The sequence below is a fragment of the Prionailurus bengalensis genome, chromosome C1, assembly GCF_016509475.1.
Source record: "Prionailurus bengalensis isolate Pbe53 chromosome C1, Fcat_Pben_1.1_paternal_pri, whole genome shotgun sequence".
In the NCBI taxonomy this organism is placed as follows: Eukaryota; Metazoa; Chordata; class Mammalia; order Carnivora; family Felidae; genus Prionailurus; species Prionailurus bengalensis.
In genome coordinates, this window is record NC_057345.1 from 55,978,892 (window position 1) to 55,990,266 (window position 11,375).

Sequence of the window (11,375 nt, forward strand, 5' to 3'; positions counted from 1 at the left end):
TGGCTAAGGTGATAGGAGCCTGGAGTGGGCAGTTGAGATACCATCTGGGTGTTGTTCTGGGTGTTGTTCCGGGGGACCCGGCCTACAGCCCGCTCCTCCATCAATTTTGTAAGCACCCTATACCCTGTAATGTTTTCCTGCTTAACATAGCTAGAACATTTTTTTCTTGTCGTGTGTGTGTGTATGTATGTGTGCTTTAAAATTTCAATGTGAAATCTCCTGATTTATAAATGAGGACAAAGCAGCTGACCTTTCTGACCCTGGCTTCCTCACCTATGAAATGGTTGTGTGAAGCCGCTTCTCATCCTGTAGTGGGAAGGATTCCGTGAAATGTCATTTGCAAAGTGCCTGTCACACAACAGCTGCTCAGTAACGGAGAACTTTGTGTAGCATAAAAAGCATGGGTTTTTGGAAACTGGGTTCAAATTGTGATAATACTGCTTACCAGCTGTGTGACCACAAAAACCTTTCTGAAGCCCTGGGCAGTGTGGATGATAAAATACCTACTATAGCATGGCCTTTTTGTTTGTGTGCTGTTTTTGGTGAATATTAAAGAGCTTGCATATACAAAGATGCCCAGCACAGTGCTTGCCTGGCACTTAGTCGTCCCTTCCCAGATGGTGGTCTCCTTCTTTTTTTTTTTTTTAATTAATTAATTAATTTATTTATTTATTTATTTTTTTCTCCCTGTCCAGCCCCCTTCAGTGCTCACAGCCCACCGATCAGGAGGCTGGGCAATGGTTCGGGGCTGCACTTCCTCTGGCACAGATCCACTCTGAGAGGCCCACGGTCAAGGGCCCGCCTTCTTTACCTTCTATTCCTTTCAATTCATAGTAATATTTAATATCCTTGATGATAATGAGAATGGTTGGAAAGAAACTAATGAGGAAAATGGTTGTAAAGGATGCAATTACACAACCAGCCATTTGCTCTCTATTAGGAGGCTGACAATTTTTGTTCCCTCCCCAATACAGGAAATAAAGCAGTATCTACCATTTCTGTGTGTGTGTCTGGGTGCTCTGGAGACTATTCTGCTCACACCTCTTTCCTGCCACCAACTGTCCTTTCTTCTGCTACCAGACCCATGGCTCAGCTCTGCTTCAGGAGATAGGAGTTGTGTGCTGGGCATCTGGGGACCTGCCAAGTGAGATAAGAGAGGGTCAGGGAAGGGAAGCCCTCTGAGATGCTTGGCAAAGTGCCAATAAAGTAAGAGGAGGGAGGGATGATGCTGGACACATAGTAGGTCTGTTGGTTTGTCAAGAGTGGTAGGAGCCTGGTGTTCTCCGTGGAAGGGTGTGGTCAGGTGTGGAGTAGGCATATTGAGGAGAGTCAAAGCTAGAGACTTGCTGATAGAGTAGGGGACATAGTGGCTATTGTAGGAATATACGATTATTTGTTAGCCTTTATTGCTGTGAGATATACTTTTTGGCAAGAAGTGTAACCAATGGGATGCACTGAAATGTATTTGTAGAAGCCATCAATAGACTCTTATGTTGGCCACTGCCCACCATATGCTCCAATAAACATTGGAGGGAAGAACAGTGTTTTGTTGTTGCCGTTATTGTTATTATTATTCCCTTCCAAAGTGTAGCAGTGGTGATTAGCACACAACCTGTTATTTATTGTTAATGTAGGCAGGGCATCTTGTGGAAAGATTTGGCCATTCAACAAACATTTGTGGAATGCTTACTGCCCACTATATTCCTGTCAGGATCCTTTCTAGAGTCTGAGGATCCAAAGATAAATGAAACAGTCCCTGAACCCAAGAAACTCACATTTGATGGACCGAGGCAGATGTGCCTGCACCTACCAGCCTCTGGGGATGTAACAGTAAGATCTGCTCCCTGCCCTTAAAGATGCTATAGGCTATTGGGGTGGGATGGTGGGAAGGAAATGTCAGGTGGGTAGGAAGTTGCAATCTGGTGTGCTTCAAGCTGGTATGGGTGAATTATCCAGGTATGAGCAGGAATTATCCAGGTGACGAGGAGGGGGTCATGTGGGTGTTTATGTTGCTGAGGGTGAGGAGAGGCCATTTCAGGCAAAGAAAGTTGCAGTTAGTACAAGAAAGGGCATGGAGCCCTGTCCCCTGAGAGGACAGGGTGAGTTCAATATTGCCATAGGGTAGGAGACAAGGCTGGGAGGTGTGGATAGGAAGTGAATTTTCAAGCAAGTTGAGACTGGATCTCGCTAAAACTTGTTTGTCATGCTAAGAACCTGATCTTCATTCTGAAGGCAATGGGAAACCAGACAGGTATTTTAAAAGGGAGATTGAATCCATTAATTCTATACCTATTTATTGAGTGTTAACTATATACGTATTTGCTACTGGACTAGATTCTGGGAATTTGATGATGTGTAAAATCATTCTTGTCCATATGGGCTTTTTTATGATCTAATGTGAGAGAGACAAACTTTTTTTTTTACAAGGATAATGTATTAAGGTCGTGTTTACATAATTAAAACTCAGTTAAAATCATCATATACCACACAGTCACCCAACATACATATAAAGTTATTAAATAAGACTAGTGCTGTGAGGGGACTCCAAGTCAGCTGGTGGTAAAATGCCAAATAATGGCTAATAATAATAGTCACAGACATTTGGTAAGTGATCATTATGCAGCTGTCATCATGCTTCATGCAGATCATCTCATTTAATCTTCAAAGCAATCAGATGAATGAGTTTTATCTCCACATAGGGACATATGTCTGACTCCAAGATTTGTGCAACTCATTGAGGCTGGGTTTGGACTTCATCTTTTGCTAATAGCAGCTATGATATCAGACTGGGTAATGGCCAGCCAAAAATGCCCATGCCCTAATCCTTGGAACCTGTGAATATGTTACTTTACATTGCAAAAGGGACTTTGCAGATGTGATTGCATTAAAAAGCTTGTGATGGGGAGAGTGTCCCAGACTATCCAGGTGACTTCAGTGTAATCACAGGGGCCTCATAAGAGGGAGGCAGGAAAGTCAGAGAGAGGGAGGAGCAGAGAGAGAAAGCAGAGGCTGGGGTGATGTGCTTTGTAGACGCAAGAAGGGACCACTATCTAAGGAAGGGCTCTAGAAGCTGGAAAGGCAAGGAAATGGATTCTCCCTTAGAGCTTCCAAAAGGAACAAAGCTCTGCTAACACATTGATTTTAGCCCCTAAGAACCATTTTCCTCTTCTTACCTCCGGAACCATAAGGTAATTAATTTGTGTCATTTTAAGCCAACAAATTTGTGGTTATTTGTTACAGTGGCAATAAGAAACCAATAAAACAGCTTCGGAGGGTACTTCACATGGCTGAATCAAAAGCCCTCAAAAGAGGGCAAACTGAGTGTTTTAGGAACTTGTAGAAAATCTGCAGTTGGGGGAGTGAGTCTGAAAGCAAAAGAGGATGGGAAGAAGTGGGAAAGAGGGTGTTTTAAGTGCAGGGACCAGCAGAAACAAAAGCATAAGGGCAAGGGTGGGACATAGAAGGCACGTGTGGGGGAGGGTTTGGCCAACACGACCAGGCATATCAGAGGGCCAGAGAGCCACCTAAGGTTGGAATTTTGGCTGCAGTCGGACCATGGAGCCAGACCCTGGTGTGAGCCGTGACTAGGAAGCTCACATGGGAGAACTTTGAGTGGGCCGTGAGGTAATGATGCCGCGTTTTATGAAGAATTCCCTCCATTGCTGGGAATGGTGAAGGAGAGGGGCAGGAAACCAGTCCTGAGGCCTTGCTGTTACCTGCCTTGTATAATACTAGTCTGAACCAGGCTGCTGGCAGGGAGAAGAGGGAGAGGAGTCTCCCTGCCATAAAGAACACGGTCTTATACACCAGCATGTCTCAAGGTGTGGCCCCAGGACCTTTGCAGTGCCCTTGAGACCCTCTCAGGGAGTCCTCAAGGTTAAAAAAATTTTTTTTCATTTCAAGGTTAAAGTTTTCTTCATTTCCTTTTTCACTCTCGTTTTCTCACAGTGCATAGTGGAGTTTTTCAGAGGTCACGCTGTGAAATATCACTGTAGACTCAGTGCAAAAAGAGAATTAATCCCTATTTTATTAAGCCAGACATGAAAAAGACTTGAAAAATGTTTTATTTGTTTTAGAAAATATTTCAAAAAAATGTCCTTTAAGCTAAAAAATAATGACTGGTTACTTTTTTTTTTTTTTTTTAGTATTTTATCTATTTGGTATAATTTCATATAATTGTAGGAATTAGAGTAAAGTTTTTACATATCAATCAACAGATATCCAAATTATAATGGAATGGATTTTTAACTTATTATAAACTACTATAAATTTTTAAAGTTATAAATTCAGCTTTATAAAAGTTTTTGCTACTATGGCTTATTCTAAATATGTGATGCTCCATAAACATGATATTCCATACACAGATTTTATTTTATTTTATTTTATTTTTTAATATGAAATTTATTATCAAATTGGTTTCCATACAACACCCAGTGCTCATCCCAACAGATGCCCTCCTCAATGCCCATCATCCACTTTCCCCTCCCTCCCACCCCCCATCAACCCTCAGTTTATTCTCAGTTTTTAAGAGTCTCTTATGGTTTGCCTCCTTCCCTCTCTGTAACTTTCTTTTCCCCACTTCCCCTCACCCATGGTCTTCTGTTAAGTTTCTCAGGATCCACATAAGAGTGAAAACATATGGTATCTGTCTTTCTCTGTATGACTTATCTCACTTAGCATAACACTCTCCAGTTCCATCCACGTTGCTACAAAAGGCCACATTTCATTCTTTCTCATTGCCACATAGTACTCCATTGTGTATATAAACCACAATTTCTTTATCCATTCATCAGTTGATGGACATTTAGGCTCTTTCCATAATTTGGCTATTGTTGAGAGTGCTGCTATAAACATTGGGGTACAAATGCCCCTATGCATCAGCACTCCTGTATCCCTTGGGTCAATTCCTAGCAGTGCTATTGCTGGGTCATAGGGTAGATCTATTTTTAATTTTTTGAGGAACCTCCACACTGTTTTCCAGAGTGGCTGCACCAGTTTGCATTCCCACCAACAGTGCAAGAGGGTTCCTGTTTCTCCACATCCTCGCCAGCATCTATAATGACTTGTAACTCCCAAATGAGTATATATTTAGACACCTTAGTATTAATTTATAATATGGTAAATATTGATAGACATAAGCCATGTAAACAATAGTTCTTTGGGGTCTTCAATAAATTTTTAGGAGTATAAAAAGGTCGTGAGACCAAGTGTGAAATCTGCTATTGTACACAAATATTTGGGCTTGTCTCTGTTTATTTGGGATATATTTCTAGACTTAGACGAGGGATCCCAGCCTTTTAAATTCTGGAATAGGCAAGGCAGATGTGGCTCTCCCCAAATGCTAGAGGAGGCTCCGCGGGATTAAGGTATGTGCACAAACACACACAACTTGCATAAGTGGAGTAAGGACTGAACGCCATGTATTTGAGCCCAGATCGTGGGCTTTTCCCATTATTCCGCGTGCTGGAGAAAGGGTTGGCCTTCTGGGAGGAAGCCTGGGGAGGACTCGCCCTCAAGCTGCAGCCAGCCCCCAAAGCGCCTGGGTGCGCTCCAGGCTCATGCTTTCCAGCCGTGCCCAGCGCTCCCTCTAGAGGCTGAAAGTTGAATCTACACCCTTCTTGCTTTGTCTTCCTACCGTGGCAGCCAAACTTCGGCCCTAGGAGGAGTTTGAAGTTCCTGGCTCTCTGATGCCTTGGAACAGGCGGTGGGGAGCAAGCAGAACTCCATTTTCACGCGAGGAGGCTGTGGAGTCGAGAAGTCGTGTGTTGCAGTGACTGAGTTCACAAAGTGGGGGGGGGGTGCACTTGACCTCTTTGGGTTTCAATTACTCAGGAGGAAGTAGTCTGCACATGTAGCTATAAAGATCCTTCCAGCTCCAGCAGCCTACATCCTAAGTGCTAATTGTCCCCATGGTCCGTGCTGTGAGAAGAGACCTCAAGGAGAAGGCTTGGAGTCCTGGGCTGTAGTCTCTCAGGGCTCTGCTTGCATTTATGGGCTTAGCTCAACCCGAATCCAACTTTAGGATGAGTCTTTGTAATTGTAGAGATCACACATTCTCTCCTTTAGCAAGCTTATTTTTTAAGAACTTTCCTACAGTTGATCCATTTATTAGGCAAACAAGAATAAGCTGGCATTGACGGAGATATGTGTCAGGCAGTGGGTCAAGGACTATATGTATATTTTCTCATTTGATTCATGCCACAACCTTATAAGCTAGGTGCTAGCATTATTCCCACTTTACAGAGGGGAAAACTGAGGCCCAGGGAGCTTAAGGAACTAGCCAAGATCATGAAACAACTGTGGGGCAAAACTAAAATTCAAACCGAAGCAGTCTGGCACAGCCACAACACTATACCTAGTCTTGATAATAAGAGTTTGCATCTTTTTGAGGGTTTGTTATGTCCTTGGAGTTTTATGTATGTTATCTCATTTAATACAGCAATTATGTTTTTTTAAGTTTATTTATTTATTTTGAGAGGGAGAGAGAGAGTGGGAGTGGGTGAGGGGCAGAGAGAGAGAGAGAGAGAGAATTCCAAGCAGACTCCACACTGTCAGTACAGAACCTGATACAGGGCTCGATCCCATGACCCTGGGATCAAGACCTGAGCAAAGATCAAGGAAGGGTTAGATTCTCAACTGACTGAGCCACCCAGGTGCCCCAATACAGCAATTCTGTAAAGTAGCTTTTGTTATCTCAGTTTTACAAGGAGGGTGCTTATTCTCAGGTGGCCCAGGGCCAGAGCTAAATTTCATCTCTGAGACTGCAAAGCCTGAGCTCTTTGTTGTTATTCAGAATTATTTATGTGCCAGAGAAAGATGAGGAAGACTGACTGAGTCTATGGGGAGCTTCTATTATAGTCTCAGTTATAGTAACAGTTGCAGACATTTGCTGAGCACCGTTCTAAGCCTTTACACATATAACTTCAATCCTCACAACAATCCAGTAAGATAGATCTGATTAGTATCCCATTTTACAGACGAGGAAATAAAAGCATGGAGACAGAGGGGTTAAATAAATTGCCCAAAGTGCCTCCCACATTTGGTAGTGGTAGAGTTGGGACCCAAACCCAGGAAGCTTGGCTTTAGTACCAAAGTTTTTAGCCACTACATTATCCAAAGAAAAAATAGTTCCTACAGAGATGCAGAGGCCACTGACCAGGGTTGAAGACAGCCAAGGGGAACAAGCCCAGCCCTGCAGAGATCCCAAGGAGGGAAAGGAGGCATCCCTCCCTGGGCCCTGTTCCTCTGGCCCTGGCTTTCCATCTGTTTATCAGACTGCTACACTTAGAAATTGTGCCTTTTTCCCAAATGTAAGGGCTAAAAGCAGAATTCAGTACATTTCCCCAAAAGCAAATTCAATACAACTCAATACATTTCCTTCTCTGCATGTCCCTTCCTTGCCAATGTTATCATCATTCCCTCACACCACCAGAACCAAGCCCTGATGGATAATTTGTTGGTGTTAGAGAACTGTATCAAGAAAGATTCTGAGGTGTTGCCTTGTCTCCAGCATGAGCAAGAAAGAGCAATATGATCAATGAAAACAGCTCTGTAGTGGGAATAGTGGGAACTGACCCCATGTGCCATGTATTTGCTATTTCTGAAGGGGGCTCGGTGCTAAGGAAGAACGAAGGAACTGGGTCCTGAGAACAGGTGCTGACAGGCACCAAGCCAATATGAATACCCTGGTCAGTGGGGGCCACGGCTGAGAGCACAGCAGTTCCTGGGTAGAGAAGGAAGGTGCTAAGGCAAACTGACCAGACTTAGAGAAAAGGAAATTCTGGATAAGAGGGATCAGCCTGGGGCACGAAAGTGAGGTTGCCAAGCTGGGGAAGGATGGCAGGGTCCAAAGGAAAGACAGGGAGCAGATGGTTTCTTGTTCAAAAGCCATGCAGAAAAGCCTCAAGCCCCAGGATGGTATGAAGCAAGAACCAGCCAGATCCACTGGTGAGGATTTCTCCTGAGCTATGACATTCTCTCCTCCATAAATACAAAGCAATGGTGCCTTTCAACTGGGTAGGGTAGGGTTTCAGGATAAGCTCCAGTGGAAATGTATTGATCCCGGGTGAGTGAACAGAGGTGGAAGAGGTCAGTTGGGACTTAAAGTGTGAATAGCAGTGACCATGGTGAGTGAGCCTGAATGCAACAGGAACTTGAAATAAGAACAGAGCTGTGATTGTCTCATGGAACCCAAGGATAAGAATGGGCCTGAAACCTGGGAGCCAAAACATCATGCCAGAAATTCTCACTGCCACCTGTCTCTGCTTCTCTACACTTCTGTGCTTTCTTCTGTCCTTTCCCTGACAGCTGTCCTCACTTCTTAGCCCACTTTTTAAAATAAGGCTGCCTCTGGATCCCAAGTTCTCATGTCACAGCTTTAGCCAAAGAGCTTATCAAGACTTTGGATCTCAGTTCCTGATATTGGGGGGGAGGGGGACAAGACCTGATTGGCCAGTCTTTGGTCTGTTGTCTGCCCCTGGGCCAATCAGCTAAGACTAGAAAGGTGGGGCAAACACATCTGTTAAAGGCTTATCCTCGTGGATGCAGGATGTGAATGGGGAATATTCCCAGGAAGAGGGACTAGAGAAGGCTTGTGGGGCTAAGAAGATACCCCAGATGGTATCTGCTAAAGACATGAGTGTCTAAACGTAAAGCACTGGAAGACACCAACGTTGATTAGATGTCAGAGACAGGAGATGGGGAAGGAGAAAGTCTTCAGGAAGTTAGAAGAAAATCAAGAGAGGGAAGAGAGTTTATTTAAAGAAGGAGTAAGGCATAAAGTGTCAAAAGTCATAGTACGGTCAAGAAGGATGAGCAGGGTCAGAGACCATTTGATTATAGAAAGCACCTTTGAAGGGTACGTTGGTGAAGAAATAATATTTCTACAGGTTAAAGGATGAATTTGGTTGCATTTTTATGGGTAGACATAAAAGTATTTAGTGTTAATGTGTTGTCAACTTTGGGGGAAAGAGTCCACCTTCACTGTGTTGAGTTGGCATTATTCAGAATTTAACATATATTGACATAGAAACAGTAAATTTTTCTCCAGTCCTTACAGGGTAACACATTTAAGGTCTTGCCTGCATAGTTTAGGTAATAGAAACCTATGCATATGATCAAAACAATGTTTAAAATGGTGGGATGGGGAGCAGGAATCCAAAAGGCCAATAAACGTGAAGATGTGCTCAATGTCTGTGGTAACCATGGAAATTCAGTTGAAAAACACAGCCAAACATAATTATATATCTACCAGATTCACAAAAATTTTAAAGTCCAAAAGTTCTAAGGGTTGGCAAAATGTGGAAAAATAGAATTAATTCTCAAAACTGCTGTTGGGAGAATAAATTGGCAGAGACACAGGTTGCCAATTTACCTTACATTTGAGATGGTACCATTTGTATAGAACACAAGGGGTCATGATGCTCCCTCCAATTCTGCAATGAGAAGCCATCCTTTGGAGAACTACTAGGAAATTTTTAGCAACACTGAAGGTTCACATACCTTATCACACAGCAGTTTCACTATTAAGTATATGGCTAGAGATATTTGTTTATATGTACACCAGGATAAAATCCAAAATGTGTGAATATTGGAATATGCATATAATAGACCCAAACAGTCGGAGTGTAAACAGTCCAATGTCAAAAATAAAATAAAATAAATTGCTGTGCATTCATAATGGAAGGCCAGACAGCAAAGAAAATGAAGACCTCACAGTTACACACAGTATGGATACATCTCACAAATGTAATGTTGAAGGCAAAAGGCAAGATAGATAGGAATATAATAATCAAAAATGTTTAAAAACAGGCAAAGCTAAACTCTATGGTATAAGGGATGACTGCTATAGAGAAAAGTGAAAAATAAATGGGAAGTAAGTGAAGGATTTTCACAAAAGCCAGGATGGTAGTTACCCTGGATTTCTACAGAATTAGGATCTTAGTGGGGCTCACTGAGGTTCCTTGAGTGCTGGCAGTGTTCTCTTTTTTGACCTGGATAATAATCACATGGACCTTTGTTTTACAATTATTCATTAACCTATATATATATATATATATATATATATATATATATATATTCATTAACCCATATATATATATATATAACCCATATATATATATATAACCCATATATATAGTACATATATTTTATGTACTTTTCTGCATTTATGTTATGTGTGTAAAGAATTAAAGTGTAAAGGGTGGAATGGGGTTAGATCAGTAAAGATGATATATAGAGCATACCCATTTTATTTTTTGCTCTCTCCCAGAGCCCAGCTAAAAATGGTGTGTGTGTGTGTGTGTGTGTGTGTGTGTGTGTGTGTTGTGTAGACTCTTGAGGCCAGGAAAGCAGGAGAGGAGAAAACAAATGAATGAGCAAAGAACGGCTCAACAGACTCCGTGAAACAAAAGCCTAAACTGGTATTGAAAAAAGCTAAGAACCAACTTTATTTTCACTGCAAAATCTTGAAAAGTTTCAGGAACTTGTGGTACCTGGAATCACCAGAAATATTGTTAAATTTTTTTTTTTTTCAACATTTATTTATTTTTTGGGACAGAGAGAGACAGAGCATGAACGGGGGAGGGGCAGAGAGAGAGAGGGAGACACAGAATCGGAAACAGGCTCCAGGCCCTGAGCCATCAGCCCAGAGCCTGACGCGGGGCTCGAACTCACGGACCGCGAGATCGTGACCTGGCTGAAGTCGGACGCTTAACCGACTGCGCCACCCAGGCGCCCCAGAAATATTGTTAAATAAGTGTTAAAATAAGGAGGATTTTTTGGCAGCTATTTAAGACGTAATTAGGCCCCTAGATTCCCTCTGGTGCCCAGGACTGCTGGATGACTGAAACTTCCTTCTCCACATAGAAGGTTAGAGGTTTTTATTCTAGAGAAGGCAAAACACAGGGTCTCTGGCAGGGGAGAGGCACAGGTGAGGATCGAAGGGAATTTCAAGGCCCTTACCCGGCATTTTTCACCCAGCTCCCTGAAAGCCGGCCACCAGGCCTTTACCATCTATGTCAGATTATGGGTAGCATCTATTCTGGGAAATATGACCAGCCCCAGCTAAAAGACCTAAAGATATGGACATTCAGAGTTCCTATCAAATGGCTGAGGCAGATCACTTTATGGTGAAGCTCAAAGTCAAAAATAGCCACACCCCAAAGTTATAATTCAATTTTTATTTCCTTAATTTCTCTCTGTCAATCACGTATGCACTTTCTCTCTTCAAAAACACCTTATTATGGAATATTTTAAACATAAACAGAGTAGAGAGACTAGCGTAATGAATGTACCCATACTCATTGCCCAGCCTCAACAATGATCAACTCCTAGCCAAGCTTGCTTCCTCTTGGCCCTCATCAGCTCTCCCAACC

At 42.6% G+C, this 11,375-nt stretch overlaps 1 non-coding gene across 1 annotated transcript; it reads right to left on the bottom strand.

Moving 5' to 3' along the window:
* Positions 1 to 685: 685 nt before the first annotated feature.
* Positions 686 to 821, bottom strand: LOC122482358. The gene has a single exon (XR_006297144.1). It is a non-coding gene; the product is annotated as a small nucleolar RNA SNORA42/SNORA80 family (small nucleolar RNA).
* Between the last annotated feature and the right edge of the window lie 10,554 nt (positions 822 to 11,375).